This window comes from Denticeps clupeoides, chromosome 14 (genome assembly GCF_900700375.1).
Source record: "Denticeps clupeoides chromosome 14, fDenClu1.1, whole genome shotgun sequence".
Taxonomy (NCBI): Eukaryota; Metazoa; Chordata; class Actinopteri; order Clupeiformes; family Denticipitidae; genus Denticeps; species Denticeps clupeoides.
The window spans coordinates 3,221,211-3,246,092 of NC_041720.1; the positions used below are offsets into that span (position 1 = coordinate 3,221,211).

General features: G+C 45.7%; 1 non-coding gene across 1 annotated transcript; it reads right to left on the minus strand.

Moving 5' to 3' along the window:
* Positions 1–23,567: 23,567 nt before the first annotated feature.
* LOC114763936 (U2 spliceosomal RNA) lies at positions 23,568–23,758 on the minus strand. Its single transcript, XR_003742426.1, has one exon. It is a non-coding gene; the product is annotated as a U2 spliceosomal RNA (small nuclear RNA).
* Between the last annotated feature and the right edge of the window lie 1,124 nt (positions 23,759–24,882).

Consider the following 24,882-nt stretch of genomic DNA (forward strand, 5'->3'; position numbering starts at 1 on the left):
AGACACTATCATTGACAGTGGTAATGCACTATGGCTCCAAGAACTACAGATCGGCCTGGAGGCATTTGCAAAATGAACTTTACAACAGATGCTGAGCCACGGTAAGTGTTCCACTGCAAATGAGAACCTGAACAAGAGCCAAGAGCGTCTTCCGTCACCTTGCCAGGCACTTGGTGACACTGTCGCAGATGTCCAAGTCCATCAAATGGTGTTCAAGGACTGCCACGACCGCTGACAATGCTGGCCAAGAAAGCACTCGCATATTCGCATCAACAACACACCGTTCTCGCCCTAACTGGAGGGATAATGCTCTTCCGCTTGGACACCCACTCGCTTTTCATTTGCAGGAATGGCCTTCCCATGGCAGCGCGAGAGCACAGAGAACAGATGCCGCCTGAAGGTCCTACCGCTTCGTGCAAGACCTCCAGTCTCAAAAAAAAAAAAACTTGGCACAAGTGAAAATTCATTCATTCATTCATTAAAAATAATAAAAAAAAAACAGTCATATTTGCAAATTGCATTGAAGTGCGTCATAAATCAAAGGGGTGCAGCCTCCTTGACCGTCCGCTGCTTTTTCAACTGATACTTCAAACGCTGGGATGTAATTAAAAATATATTCTGTTTACGATTTCATATTTAATGACCACAGACCTTGGTTGAAGTTTATGAGGCTGGAGTTCAGACTATTGCAATATATCACATGGATATGTTGAATAAAAATCGAGGGAAAACTCACCATGTGCTCAGACAAGGGGACGTCGTTCAAAATGAACACGTTGTCTTGCAAAGACATGGCACAGTAGCACACAAGGCGTAATAAAAAGTTCACCGGCCGGACGAGGACAAGGACACGTTTACGCGCGCGATAACAGAGGCGCGGCATCAGGTAATCAGGGACACACAACCGCAAAATGTCGGGCTACAGGAGACGACAGTGACACACGCTGGCTGCTGAGCAGCCAATGAGGGGGGGTGGCGAGAGTCAATTGCCGTCCCATTCCTCGTCACTCTGACAGTTTCCTCAATTCCGGATGCCAAAGTGCTTCCTGGTGCTAACTCATGCCTTTCTCAACCTTAGCAGATTAGGGTTGCCACCTTCCATGCATGAAAATAAACAAGAAAAAGTACTTTATTATCACTAGACACAGAAATAAACCGAATAAACACTTCTCAGTTATAATCTTCTTCTGATTGTCTCATATCCAGCCTGTCTTACCCAGATTCATGAGCTCTCGGCACCAGAGAATCAATCCATCCGTGTTTTTACACAAAATGTTGCTGCTATGATGCTGTGCTCATCACAACTCGTAAATCCAAGACAAATACCGTCCGCTATTGAATAAAAAGGCGACGGACAATTTCATCATTGAATATGGGACAATTCCATATTTTAAGGGATGTGGTGCTAATAACATGACATAACATGATAATCATATATTGCTGAGTGAAGACACTTTTGCATGTGGCCGAATATATAAATACATATATATGTGAAATGTGTACAGTGTGGATGACCTTCGGTTCAACCCAGACAAGGCCGGGTTAATTAGTCATCAACTCCCTTCATGGTACCTTTAGATGTCGAAGAAGGTGGAAAGTTCAAGTCCTGACCTGCATATTGGTCCTGACAACCAGGTTCACAAGGACTTAATTTCAGGTTCAGGAGGTTGAAGGACTTTTACTTTCTGCTTCTATAACCACTGCTATCCATATGTCCAATTATGGCCCCACAAGTCACATAAGCACCATCAGCAAGACATGTCTTTCCAGGTTTAAACCAGTAGAGAGAAGTAATACAGCGCAACCCAGCAAGGATATATGATTTAACAGAAATATATTTTTTAGCAAAAAAAATGCATGCAGTAATTCACAAAAGGCATATATATATGGCTAGGTGTTTGACTGCATTTTATTATTTTCTTTTTTGTAAAATTGCAGTACGACTTTCTGTGTGTGTTTTTATGCAGCTTTGGTTCCTCCACATGGCTGCTACACGCAAAATTCCTCACCGCCTGTCCCAAACCCTCTAATGCCATCAATCCTGTTTTTCCTCATTCCACTTCATTGTCTCTTTATTTCTGCACTTTCCTGCATGGAGGAGCTTGATTGATTTGCCTTTAGAGGCCCGGCGACAGGTAAGTTGGGGGGCTAGGCAAAGTATTTGGGCGCATCGCACAAACCGTGACACAGACAAATGGTGCGGGCGCGTGAGATGAATCTTTTGACTTTTTCCAAATTGCGCCCGTTTCCTGCAAGACCACCGCACTTGTCACGCGTTTGCACCAGGGAGATAACGCGGTGACGCGCACATCTGTTTTCCTTTGGCCCAGTGTTAGAATCGGGGGGTCGTAATGCTGTAACCTCATGGGGTGGGCAGCACGTCCTGAAGAAACCGCAGAAATAAATGCCTGTAAAAATTAAATATCGTAATTCAATTCAAATTGGTACTGAATGGCCTTCAAAGATGCACGCAAATGTTGTGTTTTTATACGTTTTTAACATTTGCCATTTAAGATATATGTTTCAGGTTAACACATAAACTGTAATAATCCTGACTGATTGGCCACGACCACACGAAACATCTACCATTTTTAAAGCTTAAATTGTTGAGCTTAAAGCTTAAAAGGTGTGCTTTTAACCATCACCCTTGGTGAGCAGTGGGCGGCCATGACAGGCGCCCGGGGAGCAGTGTGGGGGGACGGTGCTTTGCTCAGTGGCACCTTGGCAGATCGGGATTCGAACCGGCAACCTTCTGATTACGGGGCCACTTTAACTGCCCCCGCTAGGCCACCGCTGCCCCATGGTCATGATGGAGGTCATGATGGAGTCGATGTGGTTTGTCCTATTAAAGCAATGCAATGATATAACATTCATTCAGGGGGGAGACGTGTGAAAACGAAGCGCAATTAACCCCAGCGACACCCCTCACTATCCACTGTAACAGTGGACGTGAAACCTCCATGTTGTGGATGTCCTCTTCTCACGAACAGGCACACGGAAAAACCAACGCGCCCAAAAACCCAAGGATGTTTGTTTCATTAATCTTTTTCAATACGGCCATCAAACAAGTAATGGCCTCGGCTCTCAAACACGCACCGGCTTTTAAATATTTAGTGTAAATCTCCTGTCCTTGGGGAGGGAGTCCGAACGAGGGGGAATAAATGAGAGGAAGGATACCCCGCTAAATTTCTCCGGGCAGCGGGATGTTTCGCTTTATGAAAAGGAGGCGATGGGTAATGAAGATGGTATGATGGGTAATGAAGATGGTATGATGGGTATGAAGATGGGTAACAGAGTAGGTGGGAGAGGCAGGCAAATGGCAATGTGGTCGTTACAGAGGGGCTTAATGTGCTTCAGACACACTCTCTCCCCCATTTCCAGGGCGCAATGGCGGGTCTGCTGGGCCTTTATGGAGACGCAGGCTCTTAAAAGCGTGATTACGATCCCCCGGGTGCCGTGCCCGCCTAATCTTCCGGCCGCGCAATGCCAACCGGGGACCGCTCGGCGATCACGTGCATAAAAAAGACAACGCCGCGCCCACCGAGAGCCAATGAGCCGAGGAGCTTCGCGGGACGGCGCTTTGCTCAGTGGCACCTCGGACCCGCCGTCACCCTCATTCCACCAGGGCAGGGCCTTCACCCGCGGTCCGTGCCTGTGTAACGGACGCCCCGGCGAGTGCTGTCAATTAAACACGGCCCCGCGGCGGCGGGCTCCTCTCCCGCCCGTCACCCGCTACAAGGTGCGGCTTCCTGACATGTGACATCACCTTGTCCAATCCGGCCCGAAGCCACAGCGCTGTCAGTCACTAATGATGCTGAAAGTAATTGAGCTTGATTGGACTGGCCGCCCGCCACGGTGTTGGGATGATAGATAGGACAGATAGGACGAGGGGACGGGCTGTGAAGCAAGGTGGTTTCTTGCCATGCAAACGACTCGTTTGCAACGTTTGTTTCCTGTTGCCTCGGCGCGGCGAACAGGACGTCAATTTTTGCCACGGGACGTGGATATTTCACTGTCAGCGGGGGTCGTCCCGTTGCATTGCCGCGGAGCACGCGCTAATTGAAAACGGGAGAGCTGCTGTGTGCGTAAGTGGCACCCGCCGAGAGTTTTTTTTTCCCAGCAATCGAAATAACACTGCGAGACATTGGACATTTTAGTAATGGTGATAATGATGTCTCTCGTGTGTCTGCGTTCGTTCTTTTTTTGCACCCTTTTCCTTCACGGAACCACCTTTACTGTTCCACTGTTCTTCATTTGAGCGTGTGGGCGCCAGACAAGGACAAGAATTCGGTGGGTAAGACACCTGTGAACCAGGAGACCCAGGTTCAAATCCCACTTACTACCATTGAGTCCCTGAGCAAGACACTTAACCCTGAGTGTCTCCAGGGGGGACTGTCCCTGTCACTACAAATTGTACAGCACTCTGTATAACGGCGTCTGGTAAATGCTGTAAATGCTCACTCAGCCCTGATGGACGTTGTGTCCTTTTTCCATTCCCTGCGATACACAATGACTTGAGGTGGATTCCATGTAAAAATTGGTGTTATGTGTGTTGCTTCATCTGGAGATCCCTCTATATGGATTTTGAACAGAGCATTTGTGGAAGGGGGTTGGAATAATTGAACTAATCAAATAAATGAATGTAATAAAACACACACAATGTCATTGTGTCGTTTCCATGTACAGTCATTAGCAAACAGGACTGGGAAATGGTGAAAAAAGAAAAGACAACAGATGAAACACTAGCTCACAAGGCAGCCACACACACTCCCAGGGACAACCAGGGCTAAATTTCCCAAAGCTGACATTAGCAACTCAGGCCCATTCGCTGGATGCTTCTAACTGTGTCGGTAACAACTGCACCCTAGGGAAATGTACCCCAGGTTTTATAATGTTGCACAATAGCATAAAAGAAATTTAGCACCAACATTTTTTAAAAACCCTGTGCAGGAACTGCATTGTCTTCTGAAAAGTGTGATGTCTGCTGTATTGTGCAACACAGGGACAGAGCATTGACACTTAGTTCATGACTCCTTTGGTGGTGCAACCTGACTATAGATGAAAGTCCCTTCAAATCTGTAATTAAAGTCAACTTAAAGTCAATATTTAAGGCTTAGTTTGTATGGTTAAGTTTAGTGAGTATATACCACATACTAACAATAAGCCAATCTCGAATCAATTGAACTTCCTGAAAGCACAGTGAACTTTCTTTAAAAAGTCAAGCGGTTTGTTAAAAGAGAAGAACGAATGACCCTATGAGACTCTCGGCTGGAGTGTAGCACGTAATTTCATACGACGCCTTCAATTTGGCCACTGTGAAAGGCTCCAGCTGCAAGAGCTCCATTAAATGCAGCAGCTCGATTGCCAACTTCAGCAGCTCTTCTGGAGGCCCTTCAGTGGAGTGCGGGCCCTCAGCCAGGTATTTCTAGACTCCTTGTGCCTGGCTAGTTCGTTGTCCACACGAGAACGCCATTCTCAAAAACGGGTTTTCGGCTTCTAAAACACTTGCATCACTCACAGGAGCGTTATCTGGAACGTCGTCGTCCACACGGAAACCCCCCCGCCACACCTGTAGGTGGCGCCGTAACTCAAGTCGTTGTTCCCCAGCCTCGTCTTTTCATTAGAAATGTACACCGTAGAGAGGATTTCGCCTATGAACCAGAAGACCCAGGTTCAAATCCCACTTACAACCATTGTGTCCCTGAGCAAGACACTTAACCCTGAGTGTCTCCAGGGGGGACTGTCCCTGTAACTACTGATTGTAAGTCACTCTGGTTAAAGGGCGTCTGATAAATGCTGTAAATGTAAAATGTAAATGTAGTTGCTGCAGCACAACCATGAATGTGTTGTCCACCTTTGTTGTATGTTGGACGTGTTTGACGTATTAGCCCGACTCGAGGTTGAGAAAATGTGAGAAAAATGTTGTCGTGTGGGACGGTACAATTTTCTCATGATTTTATACGAGCGGAATGAGCTGCTTTTTTAATGACTTCATGATTGAAAACTGCCCGAGTTTGCTGTGTGGGTAAAACACTTGAAATGACGTCCATGGTTTGTCCACGCCGCAGTGGCTGAGAGTTCGGGCGTGTCTCCTACTGGACACTTTGGCTTTTGTGTTACTTTGTTAAAAAATTGTAGTTCAAATTTTAAATTGGCTTCTTAGCCGATTGATGACGTTGTTAGTGCATCGTTGCCTCCATGAAGGTCATCCATTAACCGCTGCACAGTGTCCTCCACAGTGTATCACATGTGACAATCACTTCACTTTATTATTATTTTCAGCTGCTGGGGCTGATCTGGGATCAGGTGCTTCCACACTGGACACAAAGAAGGAAGTTGCAGTAAAAGCCGGCGCTTCTGTGTTGTCCCGTGAACGTTTGCTTTCTCGTTTTCGTGACCTTTTGATACAATTTCGAGAGCGGCATTTATTTATTTTTTTAAGCATTTTGTATTGAGTCGCGCCGAGTCCCTCAGGACAGCCGAGGCCATTTCTGAATGATTAATGCAGGGCTTTGTTCTGCTAGAAGGGGCTTCTTCTTCCTCGGCACCGCAACCATTCAGCCGCAGATGAGCCGAGCTGGGAAAAAACACAGACAATTCTGCAAGAGAAAATAAGAGTCTTCGTCTTCTGCTCAGCAAATGGCTTCACAATGAGAGGAGTCCTTCTGGGTACGATTCATTACACAAGCACAAAATGCAGCCGGCCTAAAAGAAGACCTTTTTCTTCGCTTTTCCCACTCGCAGATCGAAACTCGGTTAATGTACTCAGCATTGGCACACGGCCTGGCCCCAGATGACCAACCAACGTGTTTTAACTCTTCTGCAGGTTGACGAGTTTGTTGATAACGGACTGACGTTATCAAGGCAACGGTCGGGTCCATGTGTGGAAGGCTAGAGGTTTTCGGTGGCCGCGGTAGTAATGAGAGAGAAACCCGAGGCTGGGATCAGAGCGAGCTGCCAGAGTCCGGGAATAACACATGAATCCAATAAGAATCCGTTACTTTAGCGCATCTGGTGCAAAGTGGATCGCCCGAGGACGGAGACGGCAGTCGGGTGGCATCTCCATGCCGACTTTGAAGTGGGCTAGAGCAGGCCGTGAGAGTTAAAGTGGGATTTCCTCCCTCCTCGGGACACGCCGCGGTGATTTGGTGGCAGGGCTATGAAGTGAGAGAGATGGAGGTTCTACGGACTCCTGATAATGAACCGGGGCCCTCACGCGCCGCCATCCTGGGTGGGGGCTGATAGGTGAAAATGAAAGTGCTCTTTCGTCGGCGAGGCAGCTGAGGTTGCAGTATTTACGGCGAGAGGCCCTCGTGGACGCGAGACGTTGCGGCCGGCGGGCGGGGTCGCTGATGGTCTTTTTGGCACGGCCCTAATGAGATGTGTGAACTTTTTATGTGCTCGAAAAAAAAAAGCCAGCATGGCAGCTACACACTAATCCAATTTCATCAGCCGTCATAAAGCAAATGTAATATTGCATCCGACAGAGATGCTCTGATGCTCTCTGTACATTTTATGGGGGAAATTTATAGGATAGTGTACAGTCTATGCTGTTCGTTTTCTGATATCTCTTTGACAAAAATGTTGATTTCATTCTGTAAAAACTTCTTTAAGTACAAGGATGAGAACATACTGAACAATATTTGTCTCCATCTGCTTCTCTTTGTTCAGTGTTGTCATGATCCGATCCGGAAGGGGTGGTCCGGACCGGAGTTTCATGTTCATCCTGTTTTAATGTTTCTTGATCGTGTTCACCTGTGTAATATTGTATGAAGCTGCCCTGTTTGTGTCTGTTCACGGACGGGTCATTGTTACATGTTCATTGTTACACGTTCATTGTTACATTTTACCGGATGTCTCCCCTGTCTTGTTCATCATGTATTAAACCCCTGTTTCATGACATTGTGCGTATGCGTTCTTATTCATCATCATGTCCAGCTACCGTTCAAGATCAACTGCCTCGCCATGTCAAACTAGCGTGAAAAGTGTAAAATAATTTGGCTTTTGTCTAATGTTTTACATTAACAGTTAAAGTTTAAGAATTTAATCGTGTTCTGTTGCCAGTTGCTAGCGGTTAAGGAATTGGGTGCCTGTCATGGCTGCCCACTGCTCACCAAGGGTGATGGTTCAAAGCAGAGGACACATTTCACCGTGTCACCGTGTGCTGTGCTGCGGTGTATCACAGTGACAATCGCTTCACTTTCGCGCTTTAATTCCAGGCAATTTCATAACACACACCTGTGATTGTGTGTGTGTTCTATTGTGTGAGGACGTAACTGAGGTGTCGCAGACCGAGGTCAAAGGATCAAAGGCAGCACAGGAGATCGTTTCTTCAAAATACATCAAAGGGACCCACGTAATCTGTTCAGCCTAAGGACAGAAAGATATGATGCAGTGTTTTCTTTCTTCCGTAACCCCGCGTGATCTCGGGGCAATACGTCAAAGTAGGCGCATATTTGGCCCACCCTTGATCTCGAAATTCGGTCGTTAGCATGCGTCGATGGAGAGCGCCCTTGGCTCCGGGCTCTTTTTAAGTACCTTCACAGCTATACAGCCGGACCACATCTACACGTTATTGTTCCCTTTGTTCCCGAGCTCGGCAGTACCACAAGAAATGATAAAACGCCCGAGGTGGAGCGCATCATCGTTCTTTTCACCAGTACATGCACAATTGTTGGTCACTCCTTTAAGACCTTGACCGAGGCCCAAAAATGCACACTGAGTCGTTGCGTTCACCTTCGTTGCCAGTGACAATCTTCTGCTGCTCGAAAAAAAGAGAAAAAGCGAGAGAAACACGTTGCCAGAAGATGAAGCTGCAAGGTTGCTGCAGTAAGTACAGCTAATTAATGAATGTGGGGGAAATTGCCATATGCTAACCACGGCTCCTGTAATTAGACATCTGGGAAAGGATCTAAGGTGAGAGAGATTTATTTTGGGAATATTTAAAAGTGAAAGTGAAGTCACTGTGAAACACTGCAGCGCAGCACGCGGTGACAGAACGAAACGTGTCCTCTGCTTTTAACCATCGCCCTTGGTGAGCAGTGGGGAGCAGTGTGTGGGGACGGTGCTTTGCTCAGTGGCACCAGTGGGATTTGAACCCGCAACCTTCCGATTCCAGGTCTGCTTCCTTTCCCGTCGTTTTAGCCTCTTTTTTTTTGTCATTTTATACAACACGCCTAATTGCCAGAAACCAAACCGAATAGAGAAAGTTAATCTGGTTTTTGCAAGAGAGTTTGGGCCTTGAGTCTGGGCCAATTTTGACATACCATTGGGCGTCAATTTCTTTCATCTTTTAGATCTCATCCTCCGAGGTTGTGAGTTCGAATCCCTGCGCAGACCTTGCCTTATCTTTTCACCTTCATGGCTGCTTTGTTCACTATTGCCAATGAGACACCCGTCAATGCTAACAACAAGTGAATGATATGAAAATGTTCAGCTTGAACCTTCAGAACTGTTGGAAACCATCCCCAGCTAATCCGTATGCCACATAAATGAGTAGGAGCGTCCAAACTTTTATAGGGCTGTCATTACCAGGCAAGTGCCAGTCTCATGCGCAGCCTGTTCTTATTCGTAGACATGTCATGAATAAAATAATGGGGTGTGTGAATAACTTCCACCCACACCCGAGAACTTAAGAGACAAAAAAGATGGAGCCATGCTATGACCTTCCCTGACACTGCATCCCGCCGCCACCGACAGTTTATGCTGAAGGGGTCACATGCTTGACACCAGCCTGTCTGTCTCCTGCAGTGAATCGGCCGGAGCCACGGCAAGGCGGGGCGCCTCGGCGGACGTGCGCGTCAAAAAAAAAAAAAGGACGGCCACGTTTGACCACTGACTCGGGGGTCCCTCCGGATAACGATCTCTGGTGCGAGTGCCGTGTTTTTGTGACAGCCCTCAGGTCCTCTCAAATTCTCCAAGCTGGTTAGATGACAGCCCTGTCAGACACCTCCGGCAGGACTCGGCATGTTCCAAATTCCCGGCCCTTACCTGCCTGCGCCTTGCAAGTGCAACTTCGGTGGACTCCGCCTGTCTCTGTGGACCAAGTGAAGGCGGACCAAAGTCCAAGTGCTATGCTAATAGAGGTGTGGGTGTCAGGAGGTGCCGAGACCTCCTCTGACCTGCTACGTTGGTGGAACAGGCACAAGCCTAAGCCGCACATTACAGGACAACCATGCAAAGATCAAGTGCAAAGATGCCAATGTTTTCTTTATTTATCATTATTATTGCTGCATATGTGACAAAATGACAGAACAAAAAATTGATCGGTTGACTTTACGGGAACACATTCCTTTCCAGTCAGATTCCCAAGTCTCTCTTTGGCATATTCTAAAATACTTTTTCAATGGTTTTCACGTATTTCTGAAATAATCTTAACCAGAAAGTAAACAAGGGCATCTGAACGAAGTTGTCATATAATCACTGGAGTGGGGAGGTTATATATTAAATGCATGATGAACATTATGTCCAAGCGAGCGTTACACTGTGCACCATCACCTCACCTTACATGAATATCTACCACGTTTATTTGTCTAATTGTTCCAATTCATTAGCATACTTTTATTTGTCACTGCTTTGTTATTTAATGACTAACATGAATGCTTATTTATGGGGTTGAAATCAGGGGTTGAATGGATCTGAAGGGAGGCGTGGTCAAACGCGGCAAATAGAAAAGCTGATTCGGATTCTGAACCGACTCTGGCCAACTTGAAAATGTCATCAAAGTTACACGAGGAGCCAACATTTGTAAGGTGACGGAGCTTTCAGCGGGAAGTGGTGGCTGATGCCACTCTGGGGCCATAAAAGCCCTTCGACATATCGACGTCGGCGGCTCGTTATTCATTTTCACCCCCGAGCATCAATTAAAGCCATTTAAGAGGATCGTTTCCATTCACACCCGGTGATGGAGCATTATAAAAAGATTCCTTGACAGACAGTTTTGAGATTCAGTTGGCGAATCAACATAATAAAAGCCGCGCATCCATCATCTCTCCAATTACCTTTCAGACAAAATTAGAACATGTCACCGAAAAGGTCAAGGTTTCTCCGCTGCAAATGTCCGTCATCTGCAAAATGGCCAGGAGCACCTCGCTGCTTTCCGCTCAATGTTCTGCCTTCGTTCCCCCTCTGAGTTACTGATGAGGATTGCTCCATCTGAGGGGGAAATGTCAGAAGTGGTCCATGGCTCAGCTGAAACTATGACAAAGTGTCCCACAGGAAATAAATGCTTGACGTATGTCACCTGCTTTGGTGCCCCGTGTTCATGTATATTTATGCATGCCGTGGGTATATAACCATCTAAACTGTCTATATTATCCGCATATAGTAATAACCTGTTCGTTCTATATGTTAACCACGTTGGCCTTCAATAATCGTCATCCTTTACCTTCGTATCTGTTGTCAGTGGTCCTTGTAATCACTTTATTAGGGTTGTCCAAATTAACACGCAATCACTGAGATTCATTCATGAATATTTAACACGCTAAAACAAATGAACACATTTAACACAGTTGCGTTTTGTTTTCATCCCATTTGAGGTCTGACCTGTTGCATGTCCTACGTTTCAGTTTTTAATAAAAAAACACAGTTTTTGTGGATAATGGGTTATGAAAAAATGCTATCATAACACCATGGTTAAAATGTCATTAAGATAAAGTCTGTATGATTAATTTATTGTATTACTATTATTATTTATTTATCATTATTATCGCTTGCTTTAAAAATATCCGAAAATTGTTTGAAAGTTTGATTGAGGTGGAAATCGGGCTTGACCAGATGAGAATATGAGTTAATTAACACTGTTTAAATTCTTTATCCACTGTGCACTTCACGCAACTGGTTGCATGTCTGGTTCAAAATAAAAAAGAGTGCTGTGTCAAAATGACAAGCAAAAATGTTACCTGCTGTTGACCAGTGACTTTCAGGACTTTAAAAAAACATACACATTCCTTTCCGGCAAATTACATATCTTTCTTTGGCACTTTCTAAAATTATTTTGCACCAAAATATTTTACATATTTATGAAATATTTTTAACTAGAAAATAAGTAAACAAAATGATTCAACCTTTAGGTTTTTGGATAAGGCATTTGGACAATGTTGCCAAATTTTAGATTTAAACATGTTATAGAATCTAGACTAGATTGTCCAGAATATTACATGTGCTCATTTCAGCCCAAAGAGAGCATTAATGACACGATTCCTCTTCCCCACCGAGATCCACTCTGTCACTCCTCTCCTGCAGCCCACCACCTAATCCAGGCTCTGAGGAGAAATAGATTGAGTGTCCCCACCTTCCATCCGCTCACTCCAGCACTCACGGGGACAGGCGCTCCAGACATGAGATCAATTCCCTCCACCCACCCCCTCTAATTACACCCCCCCTCAGGAGTAAATCACATCTGCTGCTCTGGTCTGCTGGTAAACATCATTGCACTCGTGGATCAAAGGAGTCCAAGCGTCTGGCCACACCCCCTCCAGTCAACCTGCAATACGAGTGTAAGCGTGTGTACGCTAATGTATGATTTATCCGGAATGAATATGATAACAAGAGCAGGGGAATATGAATGAAAATTTGTTTGTTAAATTATATTAAATTTGATGAACGCAATACAACAATTAAAATCTATTTATGGCTTGTAAATCCTATCTAAGTAAAATCGATTCATATTCATTAACTGCTGTTAACACCTATTTCATTACTATTCATTACTGTATATTTGTGTACCTCTTACATTAGTGAATGCAATAATTACCCATAATTATAAAATTTGCCTTAATTAACCCATATGCCATTAAAATCTGATCTGCAAAATCTATAGAAATTATGGTAATTCACCTAATTTTTGCCAAAAGGCATGCAGTAATGCAAATACTTTCATACAAGCAATACTGTAACCTGACATTATTCAGTGTTCAAGCGATACCTGCTTCAAGACATGAAAGGACACCTGAATATCGTGGGCACCCATCATCAACATGTGACTTGTGAGGTCCTAACTGCAAGATAGATCTTGAAAAATTTTTTTCTAGATGACAGGCTCTACAGCATCTATGTCTTATGAAACAAGGAACAGTTAATACGGTTAAAAAACATATAAAAAGCCCAGTGTGAAGCCCAGTGAATTTTTTGCATTTGTGTTAAAAATGTGAACAGCAAGTTTGGTTATAAAAATCCATACACAGACAGCAGCATTTCTAATGCTGAAAGAAGCATGCTGCCAGAACCTTCTGACCGTGTGAGCATCATTAGTCTAGCTTTGACGCTAAACGGATTTATTTCACTCTGATGTTCGCAATGCAAACGTTTAAAAGCCTAAAACAAGGCTTCCACTTAATTCCATTCTGAACTTGAACTGAGGGGATATCCCTGCAGGATAATCAGGATTTCCTCATTACAATTATTAGCCTCATTTTGCCCGGCCATTTTGCTTATTTGCCTCGTTGCTGCGAGGTTTACACATCAATGTAATCAATTAAAAAAAAAGAAACCCGGAGCGAACAATAAATGATGCAAAATAATGAAATAAATATCTTGACCCAATGACTGAACTAAAAAGCTAATTCCTGGATTGCACCCCCTTTTGATGGCCTGTAATATAAAATTTTGGGGTTGTAAAGGCTCCACGGACACAAAAATAGCCGTCTGGCTGGAACAGAGGCTAACTCCCCATCAGGAGTCGTTCGCATGGATCTTCAACGTCGAGTCTCATCCAGGTCCAGATGCAAAGTGGGACAGGTTACCAATGCAAATAAAGTCATCTGAAACATTAGAGAGGCCACTGTACCGCAAGAAAATGCTTCACTCTTCAAAGTTCCAATAGCTACAGACATCTGTGAAAAGTTGTAGCAATTGTAACATTTAGGACATTTTCATGCTGTTAAAGGAAATGTCCAGGTCGTCTTTCAGATATATAACAGGTTTGTCAGGCTTAACTACACATGTTTGAAGACCACCGATTGCGGAAAATACTAAATGAACACTAAAACGCAGTAAATCTCATCATTCTCCACCCATTTTACATGCCATGGCCTGATACTGATTGCTGGTCTCTAGAAGAGCATTTTTTCCCCCTACTACTCCCAGTTATTGGACTTAAGTGCAGCTTTTAGAAACGATTATGCTGCTTTTGCATGAGGCAGGTCTCAATCTTAAGATTGGAATATAAATGAAGGGGGATATTTTCATTACACTGCAGGGGTTTGCGAATGTAAGGATTCCATCAGAACTCTTGTAAGTTTACATTTACATTTACAGCATTTATCAGACGCCCTTATCCAGAGTGACTTACAATCAGTATTTACAGGGACAGTCCCCCTTGGAGCAACTTAGGGTTAAGTGTCTTGCTCAGGGACACAATGGTAGTAAGTCATCCAGGTGAACTTGTCTGAAAGTTGTAAGACATTTCATTCTGTTTCACTTAATGAGCCTATTCAAGGCAGGAGCGGGGTGAAACCAACCCGACATTATGCTGGGAGTGGATTTCCATTGTCCAGAATGAGGACGTCCTGAAAACAGACTTGATGAGACATTAGTGAACATGGCCCAGGTGCTATATCTATTATAGCGCTTTGAAAATAGGGCCCTTGGAATAGGAACTTTTATCACTGTGCCTTCTACCTGGTATTTTTCAGCACAGCGGTAAGCGTTGTTAGTGAAGCACAGTGAAAGACGGTGCCGACGAGTCCTCTGGCCTTGTCGCAGGTCTAAAGCCTTCCTAAAGAGGCCGAGACAGACCCAGGCCTGTCTGGGGTATGATTAAATTATGCCTGCATTACCTCGGAGAGTGCATTCCCGTGTCCGACACCTTGAATTACACTTGCGGGGTCAATAGCAGCGCTACAGTCGGAATGTTTATATTGGAAATCTATTTATCCGGCCTTTTCACATCGACTCGCTGCGTCTGCCTCTCGACCGGCCTCCCTCCCGGAGGGGTGTGGGGTTTCTCATCAGTCAGCTGAAGCGGAGCCGCAACGTGCCCTCGCGTACGCTGCGATTATTAGCGGCGCGGAATGAGCGCCTACCAGCGCGCCGTTGTTTGTGATAAGTTATGGTATCAAAGAGCAATCAACTCCCCGTTTTAGAGTGGCGCGGCGCTCGGAGGACACGATGAGTCTAATCAACCCCCCCCACCACAAGTGAATATGAGCCCTGCCTCTGTAATGAACCTGTAAATGGGACAGCCGGCGCCGACTGCGTCTGAGTTCTTTCTTTGATTTTTTTTTTTACCGTCCATTCGTCCCTGATGACTTTCCATAACGCCAGTGGCACAGCGCCGCTCTCTGTGGGACGTCAGACGGAGGAGACGTCGCGCCCTCCACCGTCGCCTGATGGGTTCAATAAGGGAACTTTAGCTTTTCCGAAACCTACTCATTCATTCATTCATCAGGCGGGACGTCGATCCCGCCGAACCGACGTCTGAGGGTGCAGGCGGTCGGTCGCAGGTTGGAGGTCCTTGGCGTATGATCTTTGCACGGATGGTATGAGAGTGTCCTCCTTTTATAGGGAGCAGCAGCATGCTAAGCGCCATGGTGAAAACGCCAGTCGTGATTGTGCGAGGAGGTAAAACCTCAGGAATCAGAACCACGGACAGCTCCAGCTTTATTATTCAGATATTAATGCATAATGCACATATCATTATATCATTATAAGGTAATTTGCAACACTATATATACTATTTGCAAAACTATATATATATATATATATATATATATATATATATACACACATATACACACACACACACATACACACACACATATATATATATATATATATATATATATATATATAGTGACTTCTGTAAAATCTGTGACTTCTGTAAATAAGCGTTGCGTGTTGCAAATGAACTTATAATGAGATCCCATTCGGGATGACGACTTTTAGAGCAGGGAGAGGTCTGAAACGCGGCCTGCAAACACACTAAAATGTAAAAAAAATTTCCGGAAGTTCGCAGTTTTGCGGTTTCATAACTTCATCTCCGCGGATGAAACGTGCCTTTATGCAAATTAACCGTCAAATGTGCGGGATTCGAATGAAAAAGAAATAAACCTGATTCTGAAGGTAAGAAATGATTGTCAACATCATCGTTAGTTTGCCGTACTGTACTGTACGGTGATAATGGCATAAACAATTATTTATAACAGAGGAAAGGAGGTACGTGTTTCGTGATGCTTTTTACCGGGTTCACATGACCACTTAGTGCACATAGTTGACATTGGCGCCGGGGAGCAGGGTGTGAGGACGGTACGCTGCTCAGTGGCATCTCAGTGGCACCTTGGCGGTTCAAATCTGACTGTGATCGATCACCTTTATCCTATATAACCAAACGTGGGGCAGTGGTGGCCCTAGCAGTTAAGGAAGCGGCCCCGTAATCAGAAGGTTGCCGGTTCGAAGGTCCGCCAAAGCGCCGTGCCCACACACTGACGGTTTGTTGCACATTTTGCACTGGGCCACAGTATACAGCGGTGTGCAGTAAAAGGGATGGTTTTAATATGGGTGCGGTTGCCAGGTGTGTGAGTCGGGTGGCTTCGGCCCCCTGCCCATTTCTCATAAATTAATATTGAAGGCATTATTTCCTTTTTTTTTATACAGTTTCACGCCGTCAGTGCCGTTGGCTGAGAAATCTTTGAATTATGTTTCAAAATGATGTTTAATTAATAAATCCATGCAGTAGTTTATGTTTTGGAGCTGTTGTTCTGATACTGGGTTAATATGGACATACGTGAATGTTTCTAGCATTTGTAAAACATCATTTTTATCAGCTTTAGTGCATTTCCCTCTCGACAGTCATCGCGCTCGAACCCCTGGAGCCGGGCCCGCCTGCGGGCGAAATGGAACCTCATTTACCGGCGGGTGCGACCGCAGGGAGGCCGCCCCGCCGCGCCGCGGATGATAATGGCCCATCAGCTCCTTATTGCCCTGTCAGGCCTTACAGATGCGCTGCGCTCTCCCGGAAGGTCACCCCCAGGCTGCGGGAGCGGCCCGGGGTTCCAGCCTCCGAGCGCGGGTGACAGCGGGAGATGGACGTCCACCGCAGGACTGTCCCGGCGTCGGCCGATCGAAAGTCCCGCTAGCGATCCGGCTTTGATTTCCCCAAGGTCTGCGTCTCCGGACGACTTCCTGTTTTGGCCCGAGATGGATAAGACTGATGGGGTGTGGCGGAAACGCGCAGGCACCGGGAAATGAATCCGAAGCCAGTTGTAATTTTATTAAGCTCAGCCTGTGACGGATCGGCCTTCCTCGCACCGGGCCTTAAAATAAATGTCAGCCGCGTAAACGCTGTCATAAAAGGAAACAGCGGGCCGGGATTATTTGCCCGTTAACTCGCGCTGGCGGGTTTACAAACTCGTCTTCAGACACCACAACTTCCGGGTTTGTTTTGGTTTTGTCCCTTTTTTGTCCCTGCGGTCTGCGGCGGTCATTCTCCGGAAACGGGGCGAATCCATAAATCTCCGGTGTCCCGGGATGCCGAGGCCTCTGATCTGGTTCACTTTCCCACCGCACTAACCTGCTGGGCAGATTACATCTACACCACGCTCGCCCGTCCCGGCCAGGACGCGAGACGCTGCAGGGGACGCAGGACCGCTTACTGGCCGCTTTTCCTCGCACGCCACCTGTCCGTGTCGATCAGCGCTTACACGTCCGCTAATTTCCCAGCGCAGTTTTTTTGGAATTAGTGAAATCCACCGGCGGCCATGAATTATTCATCCGTTTCCCATCTCAGTCGCTTGCTTATCTGGCAAGTATTAATATTATGAGCAGCAACAGATCTCAGAGCAAACTGAAATGCGCTCTAAGATGGATGACGACACCAGGAGCATAATGACGTGAAGCTGAAGTGACTGTCACTGTGAAACACTGCAGCACAGCACACGGTGACACAGCGAAATGTGTCCTCTGCTTTTAACCATCTCCCTTGGTGAGGAGTGGGCGGCCATGACAGGCGCCCGGGGAGCAGTGTGTGGGGACGGTGCTTTGCTCAGTGGCACCTTGGCGGATCGGGATTCGAACCGGCAATCTTCCGACTACGGGGCCACTTCCTTAACCGCCAGGCCACCACTGCCCTGTATATTTTCAAAGAACACAAAGCATTTATTGGCTCTTTTTTTATCCTACAAACACAGTCAGGCATAACATTAGAACCACTGAAAGACAAAGTTAGATTAGATTTAGATTTACGGCATTTATCAGAGTGACTTACAATCAGTAGTTACAGGGACAGTCCCCCCCCTGGAGACACTCAGGGACACATTGTTAGTAAGCAGGAGTTAATAAACGTGAGTTGATGGGATATAATAGGCAGCGATTGAACATTCTGTCTTTCAAATGGATGTGTTGGAAACAATGCCCATTGCGATGTCTAGAGAACCAGGTTATTATAACATCTCCAAAACCCTGGCAGTGGTCTGGACCTACCAAGTGCTCCAAGGAAAAATACATCAGAACTCGCAGGACTGTTCCAGCGACAGACTGAGCAGGTCGTTCCTTCCCCCATGCCACGAGACTTTAGTTCCACCAAGGAAGGGGATGGACTGTCTCATACCACACAAGCAACAGCTCAAGTTCCTCCATGTTTACTTGTCTATATGGTTTTTGCTCTATCCGGTGTGAACTTTGTCTGGAAACTCAAGTATTTATCTATCTATGGACAACTTGGTGCCAGGTGGTCATAATATGGTGGCATATTTTTGAGACGTACTGCTAAATAGTTTTTAATATAATGCAATTATAGTGTCTAACCAATAGAGGAGAATACCTGAAACATCTAAAACTAGCACTGGCTGGCGGAATCGATTTTCCAGAGACATCCAGAGGAAGATGTTCAAGACCCTGGCCAAGTCAGCATTTTAACATCCACGCACAAGAGGACATTTCCCATGTGTCATCGGATGTCAGCCTGAATACATGAATGCGTACACAGAGTGTGTGTCTTCCAAGTGCCTGTCATCCATGTCAGCGATTCGGCCCTTAATCTGCGGTCGTACTTCAACCTTCCAACCCCATCACCAGCCCCTCGGTCCCCTCTCCGCAGTAAATGCCGAATCAGCCGACGAGCAGACGCCGGAGCGGATGCTCTCAAAGCTTCCGCCGCTCCTGGGCTGGTTCTACTGGGTCCTTTTACTTCTTAGGCAAGGGAAAGTTCACGTGTGATTCTGCTAATTGAGAACATCAATAAATCCATTCTACATTCTGGACCGGAGGCATCGATACATTCACCCTACCGCAACATCATTTATTTTCCGCTCTTAAGGTCAAGGACGATATAAGGTTGTGGAGATTCATGCAAGCGGACGCGATTCGTCTTCGCAGCGGACGCATCCATCTCCGCATCGCGCCGATCGCCATCAAGCCCCTTTTGCTCTAGAGACGGATGATTGCATCGGATTCCCCCGTTCCACCCTGCCCACGTCCAAGTTGGACGCATGGACTCCTGTGTCGTTCTGTTCAATAGTTTCACGCAGACGCCAAGGTGCTCCACTCTGGTATAAATTACGAAAACTGAAAATCAATCCTTTCCACATAGTCATGCCAAAAAAGCCCAAGGCGTTACGTTGTTGGCACTTATTTACCTTGTTAAAGGAGATCCAGCCCATGTCACTGAACAGCAGGCTTCCTAACGTCTCCTTTGCAGACATCACACACCCGCGCGGCGTGAAACGACTTTAATTGGTGCTCTTCGCGCTGTGCTTGTTTCCTACACGAACGTTCAGCCAGTCGTTGTGTCCCACGTTTACTGGGGGGCCCGGGGGTGACGAAACAGACTCCCGTGTAAGTAAAAACGTGTGCGTAACCATCTCCAGCATCCATCTGTGGCCAGTTCTGCACAAATATCAGTCTCTCTTACTCTCCATGTGTGTGTGTGTCCATGCAAACACCCCTTACTGAGCGTATGGGGAGGTCAATAGAAGACAACATGTTTTGTAGGACTATAAATTGACGCAATAATCACTGTGATTAATTCGAAATATTTCAAATTTACACAGCAGCATTTTGTTTGCTCCACATTCACACATTTGTGTAACGATTAATCGTGATTAATCACAATTCATTCACTGCAAAATGTGTGATTAATTCATTTGGAAGCCCTAATGTTTAGTCAAAGTTTTGTATTGTCTCTCATGCAGTGGGTTTCAAACCAAATAAGTATTTAATTTTATCCTGATGTCTTTTCAACCCACTTACTGCAAAACACATTTTGAGCCAGATAGAGAGGAGACTTTTTGTTAAGCTAAGCGCAGCCTTTGGGTCTTCAAGCATTTACTTAAGGCGTCACTTAAAATATGTAACAAGGGTCTTCTTGCTTCTCAAATTTTCTGTTTTGTGCTGCTTCCTTGTCACCTTCACCTGTATCACATTTCCCAGTGCTAACCATATATATATACACGAGCATTTTACACTGCCATCCACTGCGTGTCATTGTGAGGCTCCTGTGTTTGTGAGTTGGCACATGCATCCGTGTGTCAGGCATATAAATAGGAAACAAATCTCGGTGTGTGTGAGTGTTTTGTTCTCACAAATGTGAAAACCTGCCATTTCAGTAGAAAAGGGGGAGTTCTACTGTTCTTTTTTGGTACCTAAAGGTAATTAGTGTCATCAATACATCAGTTGCATATTTATTATCTTCACAAAGATGCGATAACAACATTTGTTTGTGCAGAGTCCCCATAAAAATGTTGGGTCATGCTTTGCTTTTTACTGGACAATATACAATATTGTCTACAACATATCTATATTTATCAAGTGACACATACTATCTAAAAGTATGTAATGCCATGTTTTTATGGTGTGCATACACGTGTGTGTGTCAAGTACTGAACCTAATTCTGCAGTTCATAGTACCAACGAAAAACAAGGACACTAATACCATTGCCAAATTTTGAATGTCAGAAATGTATATTTGTGAATGTGGAGATGTTATATTGGTTTCACTGGTAAAAATAAATAATTGAAATGGGTATATATTTGTTTTTTGTTAAGTTGCCTAATAATTATGCACAGTAATAGTCACCTGCACACACAGATATCCCCCTAAAATAGCTAAACATAAAAACAAACTAAAAACTACTTCCAAAAACATTCAGCTTTGATATTAACGAGTTTTTTGGGTTCATTGAGAACATGGTTGTTGTTCAATAATAAAATTATTCCTCAAAAATACAACTTGCCTAATAATTCTGCACTCCCTGTATAATTGAAAATGGACAATGTTTCCTACCAGCCAGGCATTTTTTAACATATCGACTGGTTTGAGATTTAGACTTACAAGACCCCCACCACACACACACGAACGACCCTCTGCTCGTCTATCATAGCATTGGAACTGTCTACATTTGGGGGGGGGTGATTTATTCATTGAAGAGCTGCGGCGTAATGTGCGCCCGACTCACTCGGCTCCGCGGCGGCGTGAAGTGTTGCATCTTTCCTTCTGGGCAGTGGCCGTCCCACCAACCTCAGTCCTCCAGCAGGTCTCGCCGGTTGCATTAAATCACCCAAAACCATTCTGCCGAGCAACGTCTGGATCGTGGCATGGAGGAGGGGGGCTTCGTGGCTTCATATCCGACGCGGCCTCGCTTTAATTTTAATGAAGGCGGCGCGGTGATGCCAGGTGAAGTGGATTGAAGTGGCGCGGCTGCCGTTTGAGGCCAGCTCTTCACTCACGGCCTTGAAGAGGTTCATAAATTGACCCGAGGCAAACAATGGAGGCTTTCTCCATTTTGGCACTGATGTTCTTTCGCATTACAAAGGCACGTTTGGGAATTCATCCCGGCAGCTGAGAGTGAAATGCAGAAGCAGAGAGGAGACAAACTCGAACTTGACCAAATGGAGAACAAACCGCTCTGCGCTGTCCTGATTGCAACTAGTCCAAGTTCATTAATTCCTGTCACGGTTCAAGCCCAGACTCCATTCCATGTATTCCATTTTTTTTTTGCTGGAACAACATATTCAGTCCCTTCAGGATTATGATTTTTTTTTCAAATCCCACTTACTACCATTGTGTCCCTGAGCAAGACACTTAACCCTACGTTGCTCCAGGGGGGGACTGTCCCTGTAACCAGTGATTGAAAGTCGCTCTGGATAAGGGCGTCTGGTAAATGCTGTAAATGTAAAATGTAAATGTAGAGATTAATATGGACAACATGGTGACGTGTGCAGCAGGGAATAGGCAGTAGTTTTAAGAATATTTACATTTACATTTACGGCATTTGGCAGACGCCCTTATCCAGAGCGACTTACAACGTGCTTTCAAGAATATGCCAGACTCTGTTGTTTCTGATCGTTTTCAAAAGGATTAAAGGCATCAGGATCTGTTAAAGATGGGTAATCTTCTGAGATGGCATGTTTGATCCTGAAAAGGCTCCACTTGTCTGGTTTCAGCACCCTTGTTCTTCACAAGTCGCTCACACTCAGAATGCTGGTCATTTCCATATTTTGCAGCTCTCTGATTGGACATTCATTTCCCTGGAACAGAATCCAACCCCCTACAGTAAGGGACACTTCTGATCTCGTTTCTCCACTGGTGATTAAATTATTCAAATTATTACATTTGTTTTGATAGAGCCACGAAACCACAGACATCAGGGTTCGACCAAAAACAGCACCAACCGTAATCCACCTGTCTCCACAAGCACAGCCACCCCTTTCCCCCATGTGGTGCCGCAGCCTGAGAATTTAATATCCCAAAAAGGGACACGTTTAGCAAATTAAGGTCATAATATGTTAACAGATGGAGGAGAAGGGGGTGGGTTGGGGGGGGGGGGGGGGGGTTAAGGCCATTTCAGTGAAATGTGATTCTCCATTTACAGGAATCTCATTTATATCGACAGGAGCGAGCGCTGCTTGCCTCATCAAAAGAGCACCTGCTACGCCCAGCGCCATCGCCGGTTATTATTACGGCTTTCGGCGGGGGACGTCTCGTTCTCGCATGCCCCCTTTTCAAGTCGAATAACGAGTCCAATGTATTTTCGTTAACCCATGAAACCCCAGGGATCAGAGACGCGTGCCCCTCGCTCATGTTCAGTTATGTGCACAATAGTAGAAAGTGCAGGTTAAACGTAGGTTTTTATGAACATGACATGTTCTGCACGTTTATTGACGTAGATCGTCTGCAAAGATGTAAAAGTCCGAACAAGTGTGTGTATGCAATCTAGAGTAAAATGTGTCAAAACATAATAGCATGTACTGATGTTGTACATGTAGTGGACTACATGGGTGTGTAAGTTATATTACCGACATGTCACTTTCTGGTGTCCCCCTAAAGCTTTGTTCAGACTACAGGTTCATTTTGAGGTCACCGACAGTCACCGAACTAAATCCCAGATCTAAAGTGAAGTGATTGTCACATGTGACGCACAGCACACAGTGCACACAGTGAAATTTGTCCCCTGCATTTAACCCATCACCCTGAGTGAGCAGTGGGCAGCCATGACAGGCGCCCGGGGAGCAGTGTGTGGGGACGGTGATTTGCTCAGTGGCACCTCAGTGGCACCTTGGCGGATCGGGATTCGAACCGGCAACCTTCTGATTACGGGGCCGCTTCCTTGACTGCTAGGCCACCACTGCCCCACAGAAAGTACACCACTCCCAGAAGCACTGCAATACTGGTTCGATGCGTGGAGCGGATGGAGCAAGCCCCTTTGCCGACTCCCTGTTCAAAAAATCCGCTTAATATGTCGTCCCCCGCTGGGGGACGTATCAGATATTAAACTGATAAGAAGAGATACTACACTTGATCTTAGCCAAAAGGCCGAGAAGCGATCGGAGGTAAGTCAGCGGTCGATTGGTGACTGGCAGTAGTGTGAAGGTGGCTGAAGATACCTAGTGTGTCAAATATCTCGTCGAGACACGCTAACGCCAACGACAATGCCGGAAAGCACTTAAAACTCTGTTCTTTCCCAGGCATTCCCCCCCTGCCACCTATCTTCACAACGTTTCTCAGAGCTCAGGCCTCTTTACCGCCTTTTCCGCAGATTAAGACGTTTCAAGACATCACCCGCACATACCTGGATTCTCTGCCTTTCCACGTCAATAAAACCCCTTCAAGACACCTTGTCCCATAGTGTCTGTTTGCTAGCACACAGGTGACTTCTGCCAGGTCCCTTTCTGCACCGCTGCCTGTAAAATTGTTGCCATAGGGGAGTTTAACAGGTGAATTCTGCCTTCTGCACGCCATGAAGAACAGCAATTTGGTTGCATTAAATCTCTGAGGATTTTTTTTTTCTCTCCCCGCCATATTTCACTCCAGATGGCAAACCGGTGGACGTTTGGCCTCAGAGCCTCCATCGAGGGTCAGTAAAAAGGAGCCGGGCAGCGGGGGAACAGCCCTTGCACGTGGTATCGAAACGCGCCCTAAAGGACAGGATACAGTAAATGTTAATGCATGCTACCTAGCGCCGAAATGGAAGCAATCCATCACTTAAGAGGGCGCGGATTTTTCCGTTTTTCTTCTCCCGTGATCCTGCGTGCGACGGAGAGAAGGCCAGCTGTGAATAAATCACCCACAACCCGTTCCATTTGTTCTGTGCACTGGGACGTGGGTGCCGTAATACACAAATGATTTTTTTTTTCTCTCCCCCCTCTTCATGTTATCAGAATGGAATAAATCTCCGCGACACCCGGGCCGGGTGAAAAATGCATCTGCGCGGAGATGTGTTTATGATCAGCCGTGGCAGAAAGCGGAGGCTGCTGCTTCTTCTCTTTTTTCCTCACTTGACGAAGAGTAATAGCTTCTTCCCGTTTCAACTTCATTGTTTTTTCCTCTGCACTGCACAGACTTCGACAGAAGGTGGAATTTTTTTTCTAGCTAAAGTTACTTGACAATCTATATATATACGGGGAAGTTGTTGCACTATATTGTTTTTCACACGGCAATGAATAAGCGTT